At 47.4% G+C, this 26,394-nt stretch overlaps 1 protein-coding gene across 6 annotated transcripts in view; it reads right to left on the bottom strand.

Annotated features, from left to right (window-relative positions):
* Positions 1-26,394, bottom strand: part of LOC123377623 (probable E3 ubiquitin-protein ligase MID2) — a 432,199-nt gene that overhangs the window by 325,268 nt on the left and 80,537 nt on the right. The gene's annotated exons all lie outside the window — the stretch shown is intronic.

The following is a 26,394-nucleotide window of genomic DNA, read 5'->3' on the forward strand; positions in this document are numbered from 1 at the left end:
CCTGGTCTGTGCAGGGATTCACGCAGCATTCGCTCTCTGTTTGTCCTGGAGACCTGCCTCAGGGTGATCTCGCTCGGCGACTGCTGCATCTAATTAGGGGAATTACTTTAATGTTACTATTGTGAATGCTTGACTTTTCCTTTGCATAACAATGACCGTCGTTTAACAGCCACGTGTTGTAGGCTGCAGAGGAAAAGCATACAGGGATCTTTCCCGGGGACAGCCGCGAGGGGCTGGAACAGGGTCAGACTTTATGCTTTCCAGATTGCCTGCAGCAGGAGGGCCCTGCTATCCATTAACTGTTAAGCAGCCTAAAGTTTCCGGCTTACCAGGCCTGGCTGCTACACGGATTCTGCTGTCCTGCCCCGCTTGTCCGATCTCCAGTGCAAGACCCCAGGCAATGAAAGCGAATGCCGAAAATTCGAACTTGTCCTGAGAGCACATGAGATTAGGTGCCCTGTATGGTCTTGTTCACAGAAACTGAGTAGACTGTGTTCAGTGTTCGCAAACATGTATCTTTGGAAGGAAATCACTTCCTTTTTCCCATCACACAGCTGCGGCTCTTTCCCGAACTGCCCCGGCATCCCCCTCACAGAGGCTGGCGCAGATTAGGCGGTGAAAGAAAAAGACTTGGGACGAGATGTTCTCTGAACTGATGGCCAGCTCCAGAGCCGAGGCGGCCCAGCAGAGCCAGTGGAGGGAGACCCTCTCTCAGCAGCAGCGCTCACACAGTGAACGGGAGGACAGGTAGCGGCAGGAAGACCAGCAGGCGACTCAAACGCTGCTTGGACTAATGAGGGAGCAAACGGACACGCTCCGGCGCCTTGTAGATGTTCTGCAGGACCACAGGCAGGAGCAGAGAGCCCCCCTGAACTGTATCTGCAACCGCCCTCCCCCGCCACAAAGTCCTGTCCCCCCCTCACCCAAAATCACAAGAAGGAGGGGCACTAGGGGCCGTGAAAACTGTCACTCCACCCCAGCAGAGCGCTCATGTACCAAACAGCTCTCATTCCCTAAAGTATGAGAATTGCTTGCCTTCCTGGCTCACCCGATCCCAAATCCCAGTTTCATCCCCCAACTGTGTAGTTGAGTATTAAAAATAGTTTGCTGTTCATTACTGTTTCCGTCATGTTTCTTTGCAGAAGACTTTGTGTGAAGGGTGGGGGAGGGGTTTGTTAATTGCATAGGACAGCCACCATTAACAGGGTACAGACATGGGGGCAGGATCAACAGCAGGTCACACACAGAGTGCAGTCACTAGGCACCCGGGTCACTCTGCGAGGTGTCTGCTACCCCAGGTCAGTCTGGGAGGTGTATGTTGCCCCAGGGTCCGAGCGCCTGGCATACACAAATGGCAAGGCAGGCTGCCCTTACCATGCCCTTCCACCCTAGCCATGAACCTCTCCGATGCCCTGAACCCCAGCCAGAGCCATCATCCACCCACACCTACTCACCCTTCCCACACACCCCTCACCCCTTCCTGCAAACCCACCCCTTCCTGCACACCCTCCGGTAACCGTCCTCCCCCCAGAGACCGCTGTAGGAGCAGGAGCCTGTCAGTCCTCGAGTGTAGAAGCGGTCTGTACATCACTGCACACCGTACCCACCACAGTCTGCGTCCCTGTTGGAACCCTTGAACAAGAATTCGTTAGTAAAGAAAACTTTGTTAATTAAAAATGTTCCAATAACTTTATTTTTAAACGTCTGTTGGAAGGGGGGAAACCTGGTGAACGGGGTATGTAACCGCTGAAAAAAGTCAATAGTAACTGAAACAGGGGCAGGTTCAGCTTCTCTGTAAAGAGACTGGACAGTCATAGGTTACCCTGCTCTCTGAGGAACCTAGCTTTCAAAGCCTCCCGGATGCACAGCGCTTCCCGCTGGGCTCTTCTAATCGCACGGGTGTCTGGCTGAGCGTAATCAGCAGCCATGCGATTTGCCTCAACCTCCCATCCCGCCATAAAGGTCTCCCCCTTGCTCTCACAGAGATTGTGGAACACACAGCAAGCTGCAATAACAAGGGGGATATTGGTTTCGCTGAGATCCGAGCGAGTGAGTAAGCTCCTCCATCTCCCCTTGAGACGTCCGAAAGCACACTCCACCACCATTCTGCACTTGCTCAGCCAGTAGTTGAAGAGCTCCTTGTCACTGTCCAGGGCGCCTGTATAGGGCTTCATGAGCCAGGGCATTAGCGGGTAGGCTGGGTCCCCGAGGATACTGTAGGCATCTCCACATCCCCAACACTTACTTTGTGTTCCGGGAAGAAACTACCTTCCTGCAGGCGTCTAAACAGACCAGAGTTCCTGAACACACGCACGTCATGAACCTTGCCCGGCCACCCGACGTAGATGTTGGTAAAACGTCCCTTATGGTCCACCAGTGCTTGCAGCACCATTGAAAAGTAGCCCTTTCGGTTAATATACTGGCTGGCCTGGTGGGCCGGTCCCAGGATAGGGATGTGAGTGCCATCTATAGCCCCACCGCAGTTTGGGAATCCCATCGCGGCGAAGCCATCTATGACGACCTGGACGTTTCCCAGGGTCACCACCTTTGAGAGCAGTAGGTCAACGATTGCGTGGGCTACTTGCATCACAGCAACCCCCACGGTAGATTTGCCCACGCCAAAGTGGTTCGCTACTGACCGGTAGCTGTCTGGCGTTGCAAGTTTCCAGAGGGCTATGGCCACTCGCTTCTGCACACTCAGGGCTGCTCGCATACGGGTGTCCTGGCGCTTCAGGGCAGAGGCCAGCAAGTCACACAGTTCAAGGAAAGTGCCCTTACGCATCCTGAAGTTTCGCAGCCACTGTGATTCATCCCAGACCTGCAGCACTATGCGGTCCCACCAGTCCGTGCTTGTTTCCCGGGCCCAGAATCGCCGTCCCATAGCATGAACGTGACCCATTGCCACCATAATCTCCACGGCGCGGCGTACCGTGCTTTGTGAGAGGTCTGTGCCACTCTGACACTTCACGTCCTCACCGCGCTGCCGGAGCCTCCTCGCCCGATTTCTCAGCAGCTGACTGTGGAAGAGGTGTTCGATAAGGTGCGAGGAGTTGACAACGGCCATAAGTGCAGCGATGATCGCAGCGGGCTCCATGCTCGCAGTGCTGTGGCGTCCGTGCTGTCACTGACCAGAAAAGTGCGCGAACAGAGTTCCCGCCGGCGCTTTCAAGGAGAGAGGGCGGGAGTGACGGTTGAATGATGACAGTTACCCAAAACCACCCTCAACACATTTTTCCCCCAGAAGGCATTGGGGGCTCTACCCAGCATTCCAATGGGAAGCAGGGACTGCGGGAACTGTGGGATAGCTGCCCAGAATGCACCGCTTCCAATGTCGACGCTTGCCCCGTTAGTGTGGACTCACAAAGTCGAATTAGTGTCCTTGGTGTGGATACACAAATTCGAATTCATCAGGTCGAATCCACAAATTCGACCTAAGTTAAATCGAACTACTCCTGTAGTGTAGACATACCCTAAGTTTCTCTACATGAGTGCCCAATGTTTAATGTATTTTAACACAGTTTGATTCAATAACCCCAGTTTGCAACTTATTCCATATTTGCAGCTGAGTGATACGGGTCTACACAGCTTTGTTGTTTACTCAATCTTCTGATTTTAGCATTGTATCTTCTTCATATTTGGTTGTTGTTACGTGTCCAGTGTTTCCAGCTATATCAGGAGCTGTATGAGCAGATGTATAAGTATAATGCTTGAGCTGCCCACACTTGATTACATAGTTGTTCTATCCGCAAGTGATGGTTTCTGAGTCTCACATCCACGAACAGTTTGTTGTTGTACTTCGCCGGCCTGTTGTCATGCTTCAGAACATTTCCCTTAGACCACTTCATAGTCGTCTTGTCTCCAGTAGAAATGTGCTAAACTCCTTCTGCAATATACTTCTGAAACCTAAAATTACCCTGGAAGTCTTGCAGGGTACTTAATCAGGCAGTAATACCAAAGAGGCCACAATTGAACTCTAAATTCTAACCAGTGCCATATGTATTGTACTAAACATCTTCCCCTTCTTTTGATGCATTATCTCAGCCTTACTTAATATAACCTAGTCCTTAGTTTGCCTTCTTTAATCACAGCCCCATGCTAGACTGACAGGCAAGGATTTCTGCAGTCCCAGTATAACTGCCACATCCCCTTCCAGGACAGCATGCTGCATGCCTATCACATTAAGCATATGCTCTCCATTTGCACTCACACAACACTCAATCTGGTTGTAATGACCCTATCTGTTGTCACTCCAGTTCTGCTACAAGCAACAAATTCTGGCATCATCCACTTCCCTATTTTCACCCACCCAGCAAACCACTACCACAGGTCTCTCCATCTCTCATAGCTACAATTCTATGAGAGCCTCAGTACACTTACTGTGACCAGCCACTCTCTCTCATGATCCATTTTTCTATCCAAGGAGCTATTTTGCCCTCATTTACTCGTCTCTGCCTTTTGGCCAATAGCCTTTGATGTAGAACCTATTCCAAAGTCCTTGAAAAAATGGAAGTGTATGGACCCCATTGCGTTTCCCTTGGCAAGAGCTCCCAGTAGAACTCCTAGCTGACCATCATGCTGTTCACAATATTAGCTCCACAAACCTTGCCAAACTTTTAGCATTGCTCATCACAGCTCATGGCCTATTTATTTATTTAGAAAGTCACATCATCCACCCCCACAGCCCCAGAGTAAATACAGACTGTGGTTAACAGCAAGAGAAGAAAGAGGGAAGTCTCTGCACCTTCTAAGAGAAGACAAAAGCATCTGCCATAGGCAAGAGGGCAGCTTTGGTCAAACTCATATGCCTTGAAAAGGCCAAGTCCCGTCCTCTAGCACAATGAGAACTGACAGTGTTGTTTGAATCAGAAGCATCAATATGAAATAGCAAAGCTGGCAATGGATATATTTCAAAGCATCTGAAACAGAATGTAGGAAAGATGCCTAGTTTTAAATGTATTTATTCTCAAACAAGTGCATGGAATTACGTGTAAATCCCTAGGCATCACACAGCAGGCTAAACTAAGAATAACAGTGACTAATCAATAGTTTTATTATGCTCAGTGTTTACATCATTGATGCTACTTGCTGCTTCAGTGGCAGATTATGCCTCCTGCCCTGGACAGCACAGAGATGGAGCTGCCTTCGAAAAGGGCCAGCCCATGGCACAATGTGGCATTAAAAAGAAAACAGGTACAGGACAATCTCTTGATGTGTGAGCAGTGTGAAAACTCCACTGTACCAAGCAAATTAGCACAGCTGTCAGACAGGCAGCACTTCCATTGTGTATTGTATTAAATACCAGGTGGCAGGTTCAAAAATTCCAGGCTGTGATATGAACTTTTCCATTTTAACAAAGGAAGAACTATTCAGCCTCAAAAGGAAGCCTCCGAAACAGGAGCACAACTATTTACATGGTCTAAAAAAAGAACAGCCACACAACTGCTCATTGGGACAGCAACGTAAATTTGAACTTCTTCAGTTTCTGCTGAAAAGTCAGAGGAGGTTCCTGAGTCAAGTTTATAAAAGTTAAGGAAAACTGCGCACGCTTAGTGCTACTGATTTCTTCCTCCCGCCCTGTAGATAACCTAGTGGAGCTAACGATGCATGACCTGACAAGGGACACAACATCTCCAAAAGGATCAAAGATGGTTCTAAAAACCCTAGGTGAGCAGGATCTGGTTGGGAAAGGTCAGCACAGCTTCTCTAAAGGAGAATCTTACCTCTCCAACCTACCAGAATTCTGACAGGTTTCAGAGTGGTAGCCGTGTTAGTCTATATCAGCAAAAACAACAAAGAGTCCTTGTGGCACCTTAGAGACTAACAAATTTATTTGTGCATAAGCTTTCGGGGACTAAAACCCACTTCATCAGATGCATGGAGTGAAAAATACAGTAAGCAGTATATATATCACAGCACATGAAAAGATGGGAGTTGCCTTACCAAGTGGGGGGTCAGTGCTAACAAGGCCAATTCCATTAAGGTGGAAGTGGCCTATTTTCAACAGTTGATAAGAAGGGGTGAATATCAAGACAGGGAAAATTACTTTTGTAGTGCTAACGAGGCCAATGCAATCAAGGTGGACATTGCCCATTTCCAACATTTGACAAGAAGGTCTGAGTATCAGCAGAGGGAAAATTACTTTTTGTAGTGACTCATCCATTCTTAGTCTTTATTCAGGACTAATTTGATGGTGTCCAGTTTGCAAATTAATTCCAGTTCTGCAGTTTCTCATTGAAGTCTGTTTTTGAAGTTTTTTTGTTGGAGAATTGCTACTTTTAAGTCTGAATTCTGAGGGAGTCAACAAACTAATGGATAAAGGAGAACAGGTAGCAGAACATATCTGAATGTTCAAAAAACCACTGATAACGTTCTCCATGAAAGACTGTTAAAGGAACTAAGTAGGCATGAGGAGAGTGACAATGTGCTGCCTGTAACCGCGCCGACTCACCCCTGTGGCGCCTCCTGCTGGTGACTCCGGGGAATTAGCTTGGTTTCCAGCATGGAGCGCCCTCTGCAGGCCAGTGATCCACCTGTTCTCTGGCCCCGAGTCCCTCCCTGGACCCCGGTGCCCTTTTACATGGGGTGCTGCCCCCTGGCAGTAACCCCTTTCTCTCAGGGTCTCCCCTCCCCAGGGAACCCCCACCCTCTATCCCCACCTTGCCTCAGTGTATGGCTACTGCCAGTCATTGTCTAGCCCCACGTCCTGGGGCAGACTGCAGTATCAGCCTATTTATCACTGGCAAGGAGGGTTTGGCAGCAGTTTAGGGTATGTCTACACTACGAAATTAGGTCAAATTTATAGAAGTCGGTTTTTCAGAAATTGTTTTTATACAGTCAACTGTGTGTGTTCCCACAAAAAATACTCTAAGTGCATTAAGATGCGCGGACTGCATCCACAGTACCAAGGCTAGTGTCAACTTCTGGAGCGTTGCGCTGTGGGTAGCTATCCCACAGTTCCCGCAGTCTCCACCACTCATTGGAATTCTGGGTTGAGATCCCAATGCCTGATGGGGCAAAAACAGTATTGCGGGTGATTCTGGGTACATGTTGTCAGGCCCCCCTCTTCCTCCCTCCCTCCATGAAAGCAACGGCAGACAATCATTTCGCGCCTTTTTTCCTGGGTTACCTGTGCAGACGCCGTACCATGGTAAGCATGGAGCCCGCACAGCTGACCATCACCGTAAGTCTCCTGGGTGCTGGCAAACGTGGCACTGCATTGCTACACAGCAGCAACTCATTGTCTTTTGGCCAGGGGCGGCTCTAGGAATTGCGCCGCCCCAAGCAGGGCGGCACGCCGCCGGGGGCGCTCTGGCGGTCGCTGGTCCCACGGCTCCGGTGGACCTCCTGCAGACGTGCCGGCGGAGGGTCCGCTGGTCCTGCGGCTCCGGTGGACCTCCCGCAGGCACGCCTGCGGATGCTCCACCGAAGCCGCGGGACCAACGGACCCTCCGCAGGCACGCCTGCGGGAGGTCCACTAGAGCTGCCTGACGCCCTCCTGCGGCACGCCGCCCCAAGCACGCGCTTGGCGCAGCTGGGGTCTGGAGCCGGCCCTGCTTTTGGCAGCAGATGGTGCGTTACGACTGGTAGCCGTCGTCGTCGTATTCCTGGGTGCTCTTTTAACCGACCTCGGTGAGGTCAGTCAGGGGCGCCTGGGCAGACATGGGAGTGACTCAGCCAGGTCATTCCTATCTTCTGCCGAGCACCCAGATGACGACGATGGCTAGCAGTCGTAATGCAGCATCTTCTGCTGAGTACCCAGGAGATGACGATGGCTAGCAGTCGAACTGCACCATCTGCTGCCACCCTAAAGATGTAAAAGATAGATGGAGTGGATTCAAAACAAGAAATAGACCCAATTTGTTTTGTATTCATTTGTTTCCTCCCTCCCTCCGTGAAATCAAGAGCCTGCTAAACCCAGGGTTTTGAGTTTGATCCTTGAGGGGGCCATTCTGTGTGCCAGTTGTTTGTGTTTCTCCTTGATACAAAGCCATCCCCTTTGTGGACTGTAATTCCCTGTAAGCCATGTCATCAGTCGCCCCTCCTTCCATCACAGCAGACAATTGTTTTGCGCCTTTTTTCAGACCAGACGCCATAGCACTGGGATCATGGAGCCCGCTCAGATCACCGTGGCAATTATGAGCACTGTAAACACCACGCGCAGTATCCTGGAGTATATGCAGAATCAGAACCTGCCAAAGCAAAACCTGGCGAGGAGGTGATGGCAGCACAGTGATGCGAGTGATGAGGACATAGACATGGACACAGACTTCTCACAAAGCACGGGCCCCGGCAATGTGCACATCATGGTGTTAATGGGGCAGTTTCATGCCATGGAACGCAGATTCTGGGCCTGGGAAACAAGCACAGACTGGTGGGACCGCATAGTGTTGCAGGTCTGGGATGATGTCCAGTGGCTGCGAAACTTTCGCATGCGTAAGGGCACGTTCATGGAACTTTGCGACTTGCTTTCCCCTGCCCTGAAGTGCCAGAATACCAAGATGAAAGCAGCCCTCACAGTTGAGAAGTGAGTGGTGATAGCCCTGTGGAAGCTTGCAATGCCAGACAGCTACCAGTCAGTCGGGCATCAACTTGGAGTGGGCAAATCTACTGTGGAGGCTGCTGTGATCCAAGTAGCCAACGATATCAAAGAGCTGCTGATATCAAGGGTAGCGACTCTGGGAAATGTACAGGTTATAGTGGATGGCTTTGCTGCAATGGGATTCCCTAACTGTGGTGGGGCGATAAATGGAACCCATATCCCTATCTTGGCACTGGCTCACCAAGCCAGTGAGTACATAAACCAAAAGGGGTACTTTTCAATGGTGCTGCAAGCACTGGTGGATCACAAGGGACGTTTCACCAACATCAACGTGGGATGGCCGGGAAAGGTACATGATGCTCACATCTTCAGGAACTCTGGTCTGTTTCAAAAGCTGCAGCAAGGAACTTTCTTCCCAGACCAGAAAATAACCGTTGGGGATGTTGAAATGCCTATAGTTATCCTTGGGGACCCAGCCTAACCATTAATGCCTTTGCTCATGAAGCCATACACAGGCAGCCTGGACAGTAGTCAGGAGCTGTTCAGCTATAGGCTGAGCAAGTGCAGAATGGTGGTAGAATGTGCATTTGGACGTTTAAAAGCTCGCTGGCACAGTTTACTGACTCGGCTAGACTTCAGCAAAACCAATATTCCCATTGTTATTACTGCTCGCTGTGTGCTCCACAATATCTGAGAGAGTAAGGGGGAGACATTTATGGCGGGGTGGGAGGCTGAGGCAAATCGCCTGGCCGCTAATTACGCGCAGCCAGACACCAGGGCGGTTAGAAGAGTACAGGAGGGCATGGTGCGCATCAGAGAAGCTTTGAAAACCAGTTTCATGACTGGCCAGGCTACGGTGTGAAAGCTCTGGTTGTTTCTCTTTGATGACTCCTCCCAATCTTGGTCCACTCCACTTCCCTGTGAGCTAGCCACCCTCCCCTCCCCCCTTCGATCACCGCTTGCAGAGGCAATAAAGTCATTGTTGCTTCATATTCATGCATTCTTTATTAATTCATCACACAAATAGAGGGATAACTGCCAAGGTAGCCCGAGAGGGGTGGAGGAGGCGGGAAGCACCGGGTGGGGTTGGGGAGGAGGGAAGGACAAGGCCACACTGCACTTTAAAACTTTAAAACTTATTGAAGGCCAGCCTTCTGTTGCTTGGGCGATCCTCTGGGGTGGAGTGGCTGAGTGGCTGGAGGGCCCCCCACCGCGTTCTTGGGCGTCTGGGTGAGGAGGCAATGGAACTTGGGGAGGAGGGCAGTTGGTTACACAGGGGCTGTAGCGGCGGTCTGTGCTCCTGCTGCCTTTCTTGCAGCTCAACCATATACTGGAGCATATGAGTTTTAGTTAAAAAGACACATTTTATAGAACAGTGGGTACACTCTTTCACGTTAAACCTTGCTGTTCACATTACAGAGCATATGTGCTTTTGTTACAAGGTCGCATTTTGCCTCTTGTACTGAGGGGCCTGCCGGTTTGGTGTGAGAGATCACTCATGCTTCACCCCTCACCTCACCACGTGGTTAACAGCAGGGAACATTTCTGTTCAGCCACAGGCAAACAGTCGAGCAGGAACGGGCACCTCTGAATGTCCCCTTAATAAAAGCACCCTATTTCAACCAGGTGACCATGAATGATATCACTCTCCTGAGGATAACACAGAGAGATAATGAACGGATGCTGTTTGAATGCCAGCAAACACCGGGACCATACGCTGCCATGCTTTGTTATGCAATGATTCCTGACTACGTGCTCCTGGCCTGGGGTGGTAAAGTGTCCTACCATGGAGGATGGAATAAGGCCGCCCTCCCCAGAAACCTTTTGCAAAGGCTTTGGGAGTACATCCAGGAGAGCTTTATGGAGATGTCCCTGGAGGATTTCCGCTCCATCCCCAGACACATTAACATACTTTTCCAGTAGCTGTAGTGGCCGCGGCAGGGCAAATTAATCATTAAACACTCTTGCCTTTAAACCATGTGTAATATTTACAAAGGTACACTCACCAGAGGTCCCTTCTCCGCTGGGCAGGTCCAGGAGGCAGCCTTGGGTGGGTTTGGGGGTTACTGGCTCCAGGTCCAGGGTGAGAAACATATCTTGGCTGTTGGGGAAACCGGTTTCTCCGCTTCCTTGCTGTGAGCTATATTCAATCTCTTCATCATCCCCAAAACCCGCTTCTGTGTTGCGTGATTCTCCATTGATGGAGTCAAAGCACAGGGTTGGGGTAGTGGTGGCTGCACCCCCTAGCATGGCATGCAGCTCATCATAGAAGTGGCATGTTCGGGGCTCTGATACAGAGCGGCCGTTTGCCTCTCTGGTTTTTACGTAGGCTTGCCTTAGCGCCTTAATTTTCACACGGCACTGCTGTGCATCCCTGTTATCACCTCTGTCCTTCATGCCCTTTGAGACTTTTTCTAATGTTTTGGCATTTCGTTTTACTGTAATGGAGTTCAGCTAGCATGGATTCATCTCCCCATATGGTGAGCAGATCCCATACCTCCCGTTCGGTCCAGGCTGGAGCTCTTTTGCGATCCTGGGACTCCATCATGGTCACCTCTGATGATGAGATTTGCACTCACCTGCACCTTGCCATGCTGGCCAAACAGGAAATAAGATTCAAAAGTTCGCAGGCCTTTTCCTGTCTACCTGGCCAGTGCATCTGAGTTGAGAGCGCTGTCCAGAGCGGTCACAATGGAGCACTCTGGGATAGCTCCCAGAGGCCAATACCATCAAATTGCATCCACACTATCCTAAATTCTACCCAGCAAGGCCGATTTCAGTGCTAATCCCCTCATCGGAGGTGGAGTAAAGAAATCGATTTAAAAAGCCCTTTAAGTTGAAAAAAAGGGCTTCGTCGTGTGGACGGGTCCAGGGTTAAATCGAGGTAACGCTACTGAATTCGACCTAAAATCGTAGTGTAGACCAGGCCTTACATTAATGGAAGGCAAGTGCAAGGCAATGCATAACGGAAGGAACTATCTCTGCTCCCATACTTACATTCATCAATACATTTTAAATGAACTGCAACCACACAAGAGAAAGACATGGGCATCACTGGGGACAGCTCAATGAAAACACTGGTCCCACCCACCTAACCATGAATACTATGTTCAATTCTAGTCACCGCACCGTTGAAAGGATGACACAGAAATAGAAATGATCCACAGAAAGGCAAAGGAAGTGATTAGGTGCATGAAAAGACTTGATATGGGCAGTGATTAAGAAGATTGTGACTTTTTTTCAGTAGAAGATTAAATAGAAGTTCCTTGATAAAGGCATGTAAACAATTAGAAGCATAGGGCATGCCTATTAATACAAGACAAAGGGGACATACTAATGAAATTAAAAGACAACAAGTTTAAAACTGGGGAAAAATATTTTCATACAATGCATAATTAATTTGCAGAACTCAATGCCACCAGATATTGCTAAGGCAAAGAACATAATGTGATGCAGAAGAGGACTGTGCATTCCTGTGAATAGCTATATAAGCTATATCAGCTATATAAGCTCAGCTAGGCATTCAGATGGAAGTCAACTCTCATGCTTCAGAGAATAAACCAACCACTAACTGCCTGGGATTAGGAATAAATTTCTATCATGCCCAGGTCATCCCAGAATTGTCCAGTACAGCATTACTTGGACCTTTTCTGAAGCAGCTGGTACTGGTCCCCATCAGAAACAGAATACTGGGTTATATGGGCCACTGGTTTGATCAGGTGTGGGAATTCCTACCTTCCTTATAAGATGTAGGAAGGAAAAAAAAGGTACATAGAGCATTGATCAAAGGGAATAGAAGGAAGAGCAAGCAGGAAAGAAATCCTTCTGTACTTTGCTTTGGATGCCCTCTCTAACTAAGCACCTTATCAAGGACCCTAAGTCAAGGAAAAGGAAAGCAGCATCTCCCACAAGAATACCAATAGCTGCACATCTACAAGCAGAATGGACAGAGGAGAGTTTACTCCAGCCTTCTATCTTCCTACCTAGACAATCCACCTGCAAAGTTACACTCCTTGTGTATAAATTAGAGCTGGTTAGGATTCTGTTTTAATTATTATTTTTCTGCAAAAAAAAAAAGTGATGAAAAAGGAAATGTTTCCCTTTCTGTGAATTTTTTTCTACAAAATATTTCAAGTTTTTCATAAACAAAATTAAAAATCAAATCTTTTTTTGTATTTTGGCACCCAAAACATTTTGGCTAGGCAGGCAAGCATTTTGGTTTTACTGAAAATTTGAAAGTTTGTCCAAAAAGTAACATTTTTCATTTTCTGTGAAAAAAATTGAAATATTTAATAAAAAATGACTATTTCCTGCTGAAATTTCAGGTTTGATTAATATGTTGTTTTTTTGTTGAAAAAAGTTCCAAACAAAACATTTCAAACAGTTCCAGTTTAAATCCATATTAAAGGAAGAAACTCAGTGAATGTGACACTAATGATTTGAAAAGGAAACAATCAAAAGCTAGGAAATGCCAAAGGAAAGGTTTGCATAGCAACACCAACTCTGTCATGCTGCACATCCGAGAGATTTCCTGGAAAATCCCATAACGTAGGTGCAATTGGCTGAGTTACCACCATTACTACCAGACACTTCTTTCTCCCACACTCCAGAATGTGTCAATTTGTAACAATGAAACTAAACAGACAGTTTACATGAAGACAAAAGAGACGATGGAAAGTTATAGAAAAATAACCGGGAGAGGATTGAAAACATTGATTTCTCTTCTGACATCACCACATTCTTATAGTGTCACAATGTGCACCGCTCATAGACGCAAAGGCCAGAAGTGACCATTGTGATCCTCTAGTTTGACCTCCTACAGATTGCAGGCCTCAAAACCTCACCCTCCCGGTCCTGTCATAGGCCCATAACCTCTGGCTGAGTTACTGACATCCTCAAATCTTTATTTGAAAAGACTTCAAATTACAGAGAATCCACCATTTACTCTAGTTAAAACCAGCAAGAATACCAATAGCACCAATACCTGTGCCGCATGCTATACAGGGAGGCGAAAAACTGCCAATCTGACCTGGGGGAAAATTCCATCCCAACCTCAAATATGGCAATCAGTTTGATCCCAGGCATATGGGCAAGACCCACCTGCCAGACACCTGGGAAAGAATTCTCTGTAGTAACTCAGAGCCCTCCCCCTCTAAAAGCCCATCTCCAGCCATTGAAGATATGGGCCATGTGCCTTTGTAGGCAATCTCATCATACCATCCCCTCCATTAATTTATCAAGCTCAATCTTGAAGCCAGTTAGGGTTTTTTGCCCCCATTAGTCCCTTGGGATGCTACTCCAGAACATCACTCCTCTAATGGTCAGAAACCATCGTTTAATTTCAAGCCTAAACTTACTGATGACCAATTTATATCCATTTGTTCTAGTGCCAATGTTAACCATTAAATAACTCCTCTCCCTCTCTGGCATTTGTCCTTCTGATGTATTTATGCAGAGCAATCACATCGCCCCTCAGCTTTTGTTTGGTTAGGCTAAATAAGTCAAGCTCCTTAAGTCTCCTCTTGTAAGGTAGGTACTCCATTTCTCTCATCATCCTAGTAGCCATTCTCTGCACCTTTTCCAGTTTGAATTCATCTTTCTTAAACATGGGAGACCAGAATTGCACACAGTATTCCGGATGAGGTCTCACTAGTGCCTTGTATAATGGTACCGACACTTCCCTGTCTCTACTGGAAATACCTTGCCAGATGCATTCTAGGATTGGATTAGCCTTTTTCACAGCCACATCATATTGGCAGCTCAGTCATCCTGTGATCAAGCAATACACCCAGATCTTTCTCCTCCTCTGTCGCTTCCAACTGATACATCCCCAGCTTATAGCAAAAATTCTTGGTGTTAGTCCCTAAGTCCCATGCACTTCGCACTATTAAATTTCATTCAATTTCTATTATTCCAGTTTTCAAGATCATCCATATCTTCTTGTGTGATAATCTGGTCCTCCTCCATATTAGCAATACCTCCCAACTATAAGGTGGGTGCATAACTGGCTGGATAACCGTACTCAGAGAGTAGTTATTAATGGTTCCCAATCCTGCTGGAAAGGTATAACAAGTGGGGTTCTGCAGGGGTCTGTTTTGGGACCGGCTCTGTTCAATATCTTCATCAACAACTTAGATATTGGCATAGAAAGTACACTTATTAAGTTTGCAGATGATACCAAACTGGGAGGGATTGCAACTGCTTTGGAGGATAGGGTCATAATTCAAAATGATCTGGACAAATTGAAGAAATGGTCTGAGGTAAACAGGATGAAGTTTAACAAAGACAAATGCAAAGTGCTCCTCTTAGGAAAGAACAATCGGTTTCACACATACAGAATGGGAAGAGACTGTCTAGGAAGGAGTACGGCAGAAAGGGATCTAGGGGTTATAGTGGACCACAAGCTAAATATGAGTCAACAGTGTGATGCTGTTGCAAAAAAAGCAAACATGATTCTGGGATGCATTAACAGGTGTGCTGTGAGCAAGACACGAGAAGTCATTCTTCTGCTCTACTCTGCTCTGGTTAGGCCTCAACTGGAGTATTGTGTCCAGTTCTGGGCACCGCATTTCAAGAAAGATGTGGAGAAATTGGAGAGGGTCCAGAGAAGAGCAACAAGAATGATTAAAGGTCTTGAGAACATGACCTACGAAGGAAGGCTGAAAGAATTGGGTTTGTTTAGTTTGGAAAAGAAAAGACTGAGAGGGGACATGATAGCAGTTTTCAGGTATCTAAAAGGGTGTCATAAGGAGAGGGAGAAAACTTGGACACCTTAGCCTCTAAGGATAGAACAAGAAGCAATGGGCTTAAACTGCAGCAAGGGAGGTTTAGGTTGGACATTAGGAAAAAGTTCCTAACTGTCAGGGTGGTTAAACACTGGAATAAATTGCCTAGGGAGGCTGTGGAATCTCCATCTCTAGAGATATTTAAGAGTAGGTTAGATAAATATCTATCAGGGACGGTCTAGACAGTATTTGGTCCTGCCATGCGGGCAGGAGACTGGACTCGATGACCTCTCGAGGTCCCTTCCAGTCCTAGAATCTATGAATCTATGATACTTTGTGTCATCCACAAATTTTATTAGCACATTCCCACTTTTTGTCCCAAGGTCCTTAACGAAAATGGTAAATAAGATTAGACCTGAGACCGATCCTTGAGGATCTCTACAAGTAACCTCCCTCCAGCCTGACATCATGATATGTTGTAGTCGCTTCTTTAACAAGTTCTTACCCACCTTTCCAGTCTCATATTAATCCCCATTTAACTAATAATTTCCCACATGAAATTGTATCAATTGTTTTCCTGAGATCCAGGTAGATTAGATCTACTACATTTCCTTTGTCTAGAAAATAGGTTATCTTCTCAGAGGAAGAGATCAGGTTTCTGGCACAATCTACCTTTTGTAAAACCATGTTGTTGCCCCCTCACACACCTCCTTACTGTTTACCTCTATGTCCTTAATCACTCTCTCTTTCAAAATTTGTTCTAAGACCTTGCTCAGAATTGAGGTCAAGCTAGCAGACCTGCAGTTTCCCAGATCACATTTTTCCCTTTCTTAAATATAGATACATTAGCAATTCTCCAGTCATAGGATATGACCCCCAAGTTTTTGGATTCATTAAAAATCCTTGCTATTGGGCTTGCAATTCCATGTGCCAGTTCCTTTAATATTCTTGGATGGAGATTATCCAGGACCCCTGATTAAACTGTTTGGGTTCGGCTTCCACTTTGGATGTGGTAGTTTCTGTTTCCATATCCTTGTTCTCATTAGCCAGCCTGCCACTGCCCCCCAGCTCCTCATTAACCTTATTAAAAACTGAGACAAAGTATTTGTTTAGATGTTGGGCCATGCCTAGATTATCTTTAATCTCCATCCCACCCTCAGTATCTAGCAGTCCCACTTCTTTCCTTGTTTTCTTTATCTGGCTAAAGTACCTTTTACTATTGGTTTTAATTTCCTTTGCAAAGTCTAAATCTGCTTTGATTTTGACAGTCCTCACTTTTCCCCTACACTTTCTGACCTACAAGAGGTAGCTTTCCTTGATGATCCATCCCATCCTCCATTCCTTGCTTTCTCTTAATCACCTGTTGAGGTGCTTGTTCACCAGCTTAGTCTGCCATCCTTCTCTATGAATTTTTTCCCCTTGCCTGGGATGCAAGCTTCAGATAATTTCTGCAATTTTGACAAAGTAATTTCAGGCCTCCTTCACATTCAGATCCTTGAGTTCTTCAGTGCAGTCCACTTCTTTAACTAATTCCCTTCATTTTTTAAAGTTTGAACATAAGAACATAAGAACATAAGAAAGGCCGTACCGGGTCAGACCAAAGGTCCATCTAGCCCAGTATCTGTCTACCGACAGTGGCCAATGCCAGGTGCCCCTGAGGGAGTGAACCTAACAGGCAATGATCAAGTGATCTCTCTCCTGCCATCCATCTCCATCCTCTGACGAACAGAGGCTAGGGACACCATTCTTACCCATCCTGGCTAATAGCCATTTATGGACTTAGCCACCATGAATTTATCCAGTCCCCTTTTAAACATTGTTATAGTCCTAGCCTTCACAACCTCCTCAGGTAAGGAGTTCCACAAGTTGACTGTGCGCTGCGTGAAGAAGAACTTCCTTTTATTTGTTTTAAACCTGCTGCCTATTAATTTCATTTGGTGACCCCTAGTTCTTGTATTATGGGAATAAGTAAATAACTTTTCCTTATCCACTTTCTCAACATCACTCATGATTTTATATACCTCTATCATGTCCCCCCTTAGTCTTCTCTTTTCCAAACTGAAGAGTCCTAGCCTCTTTAATCTTTCCTCATATGGGACCCTCTCTAAACCCCTAATCATTTTAGTTGCTCTTTTCTGAACCTTTTCTAGTGCTAGAATATCTTTTTTGAGGTGAGGAGACCACATCTGTACACAGTATTCGAGATGTGGGCGTACCATGGATTTATATAAGGGCAATAATATATTCTCAGTCTTATTCTCTATCCCCTTTTTAATGATTCCTAACATCCTGTTTGCTTTTTTGACCGCCTCTGCACACTGCGTGGACATCTTCAGAGAACTATCCACGATAACTCCAAGATCTTTTTCCTGAACTCCTTGAAGTTTGCCCTTTTGAAATCAAGGACCCTAGTTGCAGATCTATTGTTATTTATCCTTACATTTGGTTTAAACTGAATTAGCTCATGATCACTCAAACCAAAGTAGAGAAATAGTAGAGGAAGCAATAGTGGATGGGAATATGGGAGGCAGTGACCATGAGATGGTCGTGTTCAGGATCCTGACACAAGGAAGAAAGGAGAGCAGTAGAACAGAGACCCTGGACTTCAGAAAAGCAGACTTCGACTCCCTCAGGGAACTGATGGGCAAGGTCCCCTGGGAGAATAACATGACGGGGAAAGGAGTCGAGGGAAGCTGGCTGTATTTTAAAGAATCCTTATTGAGGCTGCAGAAACAAACCATCCTGATGTATAGAAAGAATAGTAAATATGACAGGCGACCAGCTTGGCTTAAGAGTGGAATCCTTGCTGATCTTAAACACAAAAAAGAAGCTTACAAGAAGTGGAAGATTGGACAAATAACCAGGGAGGAGTATAAAAGTATTGTTCAGGCATGCAGGAGTGAAATTAGGAAGGCCAAATCACACTTGGAGTTGCCGCTAGCCGGAGATGTTAGGAGTAACAAGAAGGGCTTTTTCAGGTATGTTAGCAACAAGAAGAAAGTCAAGGAAAGTGTGGGCCCCTTGCTGAATGAGGGAGGGAACCTAGTGACAGAGGATGTGGAGAAAACTAGTGTACTCAATGCTTTTTTTGCCTCTGTCTTCACAGACAAGGTCAGCTCCCAGACAGCTGCACTCTGCAGCACAGTATGGGGAGGAGGTGACCAGCTCTCTGTGGAGAAAGAAGTAGTTCGGGACTATTTAGAAAAGCTGGACGAGCACAAGTCCATGGGGCTGGATGCACTGCATCTGAGGGTGCTAAAGGAGTTGGCCGATGAGATTGCAGAGCCATTGGCCATTATCTTTGAAAAATCATGGCAATCGGGGGAGGTCCCAGATGACTGGAAAAAAGCTAATGTAGTGCCCATCTTTAAAAAAGGGAAGAAAGAAGATCCAGGGAACTACAGGCCAGTCATTCTCACCTCAGTCCCTGGAAAAATCATGGAACAGGTCCTCAAGGAATCAATTCTGAACCACTTAAAGGAGGGGAAAGTGATCAGGAACAGTCAGCATGGATTCACCAAGGGCAAATCATGCCTGACTAACCTAATTGCCTTCTATGATGAGATAACCGGCTCTGTGGATGAGGGGAAAGCAGTGGATGTGCTATTTCTGGACTTTAGCAAAGCTTTTGATACAGTCTCCCACAGTATTCTTGCCAGCAAGTTAAAGAAGTCTGGGCTGGATGAATGGACGGTAAGGTGGATAGAAAACTGGCTAGATGGTCGGGCTCAACGGGTAGTGATCAATGGTTCCATGTCTAGTTGGCAGCCGGTATCAAGTGGAGTGCCCCAAGGGTCGGTGCTGGGGCCGGTTTTGTTCAATATCTTCATTAACGATCTGGAGGATGGTGTGGACTGCACCCTTAGCAAGTTTGCAGATGACACTAAACTGGGAGGAGTGGTTGATACACTGGAGGGTAGGGATAGGATACAGAGGGACCTAGACAAATTAGAGGATTGGGCCAAAAGAAATATGATGAGGTTCAACAAGGACAAGTGCAGAGTCCTGCACTTAGGACGGAAGAATCCCATGCACTGCTACAGACTAGGGACCGAATGGCTGGGCAGCAGTTCTGCAGAAAAGGACCTAGGGGTTACGGTGGACGAAAAGCTGAATATGAGTCAACAGTGTGCCCTTGTTGCCAAGAAGGCTAATGGCATTTTGGGTTGTATAAGTAGGGGCATTTCCAGCAGATCGAGGGATGTGATCATTCCCCTCTATTCAGCACTGGTGAGGCCTCATTTGGAGTACTGTGTCCAGTTTTGGGCCCCACACTACAAGAAGGATGTGGATAAATTGGAGAGAGTCCAGCGGAGGGCAACAAAAATGATTAGGGGGCTGGAGCACATGACTTATGAGGAGAGGCTGAGGGAACTGGGATTGTTTAGTCTGCAGAAGAGAAGAATGAGGGGGGATTTGATAGCTGCTTTCAACTACCTGAAAGGGGGTTCCAAAGAGGATGGATCTAGACTGTTCTCAGTGGTAGAAGATGACAGAACAAGGAGTAATGGTCTCAAGTTGCAGAGGGGGAGGTTTAGGTTGGACATTAGGAAAAACTTGTTCACTAGTAGGGTGGTGAAGAACTGGAATGGGTTACCTAGGGAGGTGGTGGAATCTCCTTCCTTAGAGGTTTTTAAGGTCAGGCTTGACAAAGCCCTGGCTGGGAAGATTTAGTTGGGTTTGGTCCTGCTTTGAGCAGGGGGTTGGACTAGATGACCTCCTGAGGTCCCTTCCAACCCTGAGATTCTATGATTCTATGAAAGCTGACCTCACAATCTGTTCTTCTATGAGGTTCTCACTACTCACCAATACTAAATCTAAAATGACATAACCTTTTATTGATTTAGGAATTATTTGGTGAAGAAATACATTGGCTATCACATCCAGGAATAGGAGTACTTGTGGCACCTTGTTAGTCTCTAAGGTGCCACAAGTACTCCTGTTCTTTTTGCGGATACAAACTAACATGGCTGCTACTCTGACATCTAGGAATGTTTGGACCCTACCATTATTGGTAGCACTTGCCCTCCAATCTATATTTGGGAAAGTAAAGTCTCCTGTAATCACACAATTTCCAGTAGTATTTCATTAAAAATATTAAAGAGATCTCTATCCATTGCCATATACTGATCCTGGGGGTCAGTAGCAGACCCCAAGTACTATTCCAGGGGAGCCTCTGTTATCCTTCCCCAAAGTGATTGTGACCCAAACAGAACGCTGCATTGAAACACCAATACAAAGAACATCTACAGAACTAGGAAACTACAATATTGGAGAGCACAGGAATTGACTTTTATTTTTCCCAGAGGGTGCTCCACCCATGCTCCACCCTGAGGCCCTGCCCCCACTCCGCCCCTTCCCCTGAGGCCCCATCCTCACTTTGCCTGTTTCCCCCCCGCCCCCAGCTCCACTCTCGCTGCTCTCTGCCCTCCCCCCCCCCCCAGTGCTGTCCGACAGCCGCCAAGCCGCTGATCAGCAGCCATAGAATCATAGAATCTCAGGGTTGGAAGGGACCTCAGGAGGTCATCTAGTCCAACCCCCGGCTCAAAGCAGGACCAAACCCAACTAAATCATCCCAGCCAGGGCTTTGTCAAGCCTGACTTTAAAAACCTCTAAGGAAGGAGATTCCACTACCTCCCTAGGTAACCCATTCCAGTTCTTCACCACCCTACTAGTGAAAAAGTTTTTCCTAATATCCAACCTAAACCTCCCGCTCTGCAACTTGAGACCATTACTCCTTGTTCTGTCATCTTCTACCACTGAGAACAGTATAGACCCATCCTCTTTGGAACCCCCTTTCAGGTAGTTGAAAGCAGCTATCAAATCCCCCCTCATTCTTCTCTTCTGCAGACTAAACAATCCCAGTTCCCTCAGCCTCTCCTCATAAGTCATGTGCTCCAGCCCCCTAATCATTTTTGTTGCCCTCCGCTGGACTCTCTCCAATTTACCCACATCCTTCTTGTAGTGTGGGGCCCAAAACTGGACACAGTACTCCAAATGAGGCCTCACCAGTGCTGAGTAGAGGGGAATGATCACATCCCTCGATCTGCTGGAAATGCCCCTACCTATACAACCCAAAATGCCATTAGCCTTCTTGGCAACAAGGGCACACTGTTGACTCATATTCAGCTTTTCGTCCACCGTAACCCCTAGTCCTTTTCTGCAGAACTGCTGCCCAGCCATTCGGTCCCTAGTCTGTAGCAGTGCATCGGATTCTTCCTTCCTAAGTGCAGGACTCTGCACTTGTCCTTGTTGAACCTCATCATATTTCTTTTGGCCCAATCCTCTAATTTGTCTAGGTCCCTCTGTATCCTAGCCCTACCCTCCAGCGTATCAACCACTCCTCCCAGTTTAGTGTCATCTGCAAACTTGCTAAGGGTGCAGTCCACACCATCCTCCAGATCGTTAATGAAGATATTGAATAAAACCGGCCCCAGCACTGATCCTTGGGGCACTCCACTTGATACCGGCTGCCAACTAGACATGGAACCATTGATCACTACCCATTGAGCCCGACCATCTAGCCAGTTTTCTATCCACCTTACCGTCCATTCATCCAGCCCATACTTCTTTAACTTGCTGGCAAGAATACTGTGGGAGACTGTATCAAAAGCTTTGCTAAAGTCCAGAAATAGTACATCCACTGCTTTCCCCTCATCCACAGAGCCGGTTATCTCGTCATAGAAGGCAATTAGGTTAGTCAGGCATGACTTGCCCTTGGTGAATCCATGCTGACTGTTCCTGATCACTTTCCCCTCCTTTAAGTGGTTCAGGATTGATTCCTTGAGGACCTGTTCCATGATTTTTCCAGGGACTGAGGTGAGACTGACTGGCCTGTAGTTCCCCACCAAACAGCTCTGGCTGGTGGGTGCTGAGCACCCCTTATTTATTTTTCCATGGGTGCTTGAGACCTGGAGTACCCACAGAGTCAGTGCCTATGTTGCAGAGGTCACCAATAAACATGACAGTGGTATCTGAGACACTTTAATAAGAAACCTAGGCAGCATCACCAATGTGGGGTTGCCATTGACAAATGCTGACTGTTTCAATTGCTACCATTTCATTTATTTCTGTTATCAATAGTCCTTAGATAGTATTTTCATAGTATAAATGTGCAAAAATAGTAAATTTAAACAATTTGTGGTTAGTGTTTGTTTCTGTGTATGCAAATTAGTCTGGAGAATAGCCCTGTTAGGACAAGACTTCTGGAAAGTTTCATTGTCCAATCATCAGGCCTTTTATTTAGAAATCTAACCTGTGCATGAAAGAGTGCCTGGCAGTTTTGCTAGAGAGAGGAAAGTATTTCTTCCTGCCCCCTCACATAACAAAAGCAGGTGAATTGATTTTGCTTAAATATTTTAAAAAAGAAATCACCTTTCACATAACAAAAGCAGGTGAATTGATTTTGCTTAAATATTTTTAAAAAGAAATCACCTTCAGGCTGAATAAGCCTGGAAAATTTCAACTGGAAAGAGAAGTGATGAAAAAGTTATGAGCACGTGAAAGAGGATTCTAATGGAAATCTGACTAACTGTAGTCTTACTAGCATAATCAGTAATATAACAGGCTATACAGATTTTTAATTTTATTTGAAAATAAAATTAATTAAAACTATTTTGCAGATTCACATGGAATGCATCGGGGGAGGGGGGAGAGATTTCTAATTTTATATTTTGTATGTAGGTCAAATATCAGCCATTCAGGTTCACTTCAGATTCAGTGGAGCCACTAGTGCTGCTTAAAAATCAGGCTTCAAAGTACTCCTCAGGGACCGTGGGAAGTATTCCAGGAAGTTTGATCTCTCCAACTTGGAAAGCACAGAACAGTAATTCAGTTCAGATCAAACACATGCTATATACTTGTGTTGGGGGGGGATGATCACCCATTTCTGCTGCTTCACTGTGGGGGATATTCCAGCTGGAAAACACAGGCTACCACAGAGGGAAGCCTGGATCTAGACTGTTCTCAGTGGTAGAAGATGACAGAACAAGGAATAATGGTCTCAAGTTGCAGAGGGGGAGGTTTAGGCTGGATATTAGGAAAAACTTTTTCACTAGTAGGGTGGTGAAGAACTGGAATGGGTTACCTAGGGAGGTAGTGGAATCTCCTTCCTTAGAGGTTTTTAAGGTCAGGCTTGACAAAGCCCTGGCTGGGATGATTTAGTTGGGTTTGGTCCTGCTTTGAGCAGGGGGTTGGACTAGATGACCTCCTGAGGTCCCTTCCAACCCTGAGATTCTATGATTCTATGAAGGTTCCCTAGCCACAGAGAGCAAGGCAGCAACACACCTGAGGCTACTTCCAGGCGTATCTCTGCAGGGACTGGGAGAAGATGGGGAGGGAGGGAAAGGAAGGCTGATGAAAATGATAAATAGTCCTTATACGCAGGGGCAGCTCTAGACATTTTGCCGCCCCAAGCACGGTGGCATGCCGCGGGGGGCGCTCTGCCGGTCGCCAGTCTCGCGGCTCCAGCAGACCCTCCGCAGGCATGCCGCTGAAGGCTGCCTGCCTGCCGCCCTCCCGGCGACCGGCAGAGCGCCCCCCGCGGCATGCCGCCCCAGGCACGCGCTTGGCGTGCTGGGGTCTGGAGCCGCCCCTGCTTATATGGCAGACAGGTGAGATGGGAGGATAGGAAGGTCACAGCGGACAGGTCACAGGAGAGGCAATTCCCAGCTCAACCATAGGCCTTGTGCAAGTCACTTAATCTCCCCTGCTGCTTGGTTCTGCACCTATATGATGAGGTAACAACTGTGGCGCTGAAAGCCTCAAATGATTGTGAGGTGTCCAGATAGCCTGGGACAGATGGCTAGATATAGAGCTTTGGCCAACAGGGCCAGGAGAGGGGAAACTGTCTGGTGCGCTTCAGTGGTGCTGGGGGTTTATTGCTGGTACTGCTGGAGAAGGCTGTCCCCAGTGCAGATCCTGCAATGGCATTGGTTAGCAGGAGACCGACAGAGGAAGGGGGACAGATGCTGTCAGGATTGACCTGATGGGGCCAATGAGCAGCATGCAGTCGGTACCTGTCAGAAGTAGGAGCTGGGGAAAGGGAAGTTCCCAGGGCACATCACAGCTAGCAGGACAGAACATGCCACGCCTGGGAGCATCAGGCCCCAGGACCATTATCCATAGAAAGACTCACATGAACTGCATTGTACAAAGCTGGTTAGCTCACCCCATCTGATCAGGACTCCTCAGCCACATCGACATCGGCTTCAATCTCTGCAGTGAGGATGTCTACCCCTCCCCCATTTTGCCTCCAGCCAAGCCTGGCTAGATCAGGGTACAGCTCCCAGGGGCAGACGGAGCCTCCAGATTCAATGGGTGCACTATACTGTAGCTACAGGCGGCACCAAGCACCTGCAGCAGCACCCTCCACCCCAGCACTGATCCCGGCCCAACGTGGAAGGGAGGGCCCAGGGCTAGCTAGAGAGAGACTGAGCTGTGATCACTTTGCATTGGTGGCTCTGGGCTTTGTGACATGGCACACTGGTCACAGCGCCTCTTGGGTTCGGCACCCTTGGTTTCATGATTTCTCCCAGGCCCCTGTGCATTTCCTGCAGTTTAAGCAAGCAGCATGAACCCAGGAATTCTGCCATGGCCTTTGGAGCTCAGCTCCACCACAGTCAGTGCTGCTCCTACGGACGGAGTTGGCACAACTCCTGGAAGAGCCAGTGTGCACCGAGACATATGGGGACGGAGACGGAACCTACCCTGTGATCCGTTTAATTGACCCTTTCCATCTTCGCAGCAAGTCTAGCTGACAGGTTCATCTGCTCATTTTTCTGCCTCTAATAAAGAGGAGACGGCAGCTTATTGGAGATTACAGGGGCTGAGCAGAAAGGAAGGTAGTAGAGCAGGGAGATGCAGCCATGCTGCCAGATAGGTTACTGACCTCAGCACTCAGTCAGCTATTCACCAGGCAGTGTGTGTGTTCTGACCAAGTGCCATTGAGTAACCTTCATTTTCCGGGTCTTATCTCATGGAACAAGAGCCAATCGTGGAGTCACCCCAACAAAGCTTTGGACAAGCCGACCTGGGGAGGGCTGGTAGTAATACCCCCACTAGTGCTAGACAGACCAACCACCCCCAGAGACAAAGAAAGGCAACAGAAGACTTTTGTCTTTACGGGATAAATAAAGGCTGCCAAATCTCTTCAGTGCAGAGAAACTAAGGAACCTGGGCATGCATAACCATGCACTGAATGGAGGGGGGGTTGGGAGTGTGGGTTGAGGCAAAACAGAGAGACAAGGTTCCCATTGGTTAATAAACCAAGAACTTTAATCCAGGGCCTGGCCAATGTAGCAAGAAACCCTGAAGCCCAATGACAAACTGCCTGGGGCTTGAGGGCCAAATCTAACTTGCATAGTCATTGCTGTATCACAATTAAATGCACGCCACCATATTCACACCTGGACTGGGATCTGCTGTTTGTGGCAGAGTGCCCCTAAATGATCTGCTTAGTCCAGCTCACCCTGCAGTCCTAGATGGAAGGCACTGGTCCCATCTAGCCCTGGGGACAAAGCTGGGATTCCAGCTTCAAATACAGAAGGACAGGAGGACATTTCCTCACGTGCAATGCGTGCAGACACAAGTCCCATTCAGGGGGATTACACTGCATGCCTGCATCAGGGAGGGAACAGATGCACCCCCAATTGCAGGGAGTGAATCGGGGGAGAGTACACCTCTAATTTCAATGACACTTCACCACTGATCTGTGTCGAGTCAGACACACCTGATCTCCAATAATCCTTCATTGCAGAAATTACAGCTAGCCAATAGACATAGCAAGGGTCTGCACACAGGACCCATTGCTGGGGCAGAGAGAGCAGCAGCTTGGAAGATCCAGGACCTGGGAAATCTGCAGGGACGTGCACAGAAGATTTTTCAGTAGAATCTCCGCAATAAATACTAAGCAAATCCCTGAAATTCCTGGGCCCACTAGCCACAGCCAGCACCAGATCTCATAAATCCCTGCACCCAGTGCCCAGCCCCAGTTCTAGCTTCTACATTACCCTGAAACTCCCCCTCCTCACCCATGCCCATTGCCCCGAACCAGCCCTGCACTCTCTATTGCATGGACGTTCTTGGTGCTGCTGCCCAGAACCACCATTGCATTCTCTATTACACACAACG

This window comes from Mauremys mutica, chromosome 9, assembly GCF_020497125.1.
Source record: "Mauremys mutica isolate MM-2020 ecotype Southern chromosome 9, ASM2049712v1, whole genome shotgun sequence".
NCBI lineage: Eukaryota > Metazoa > Chordata > Testudines > Geoemydidae > Mauremys > Mauremys mutica.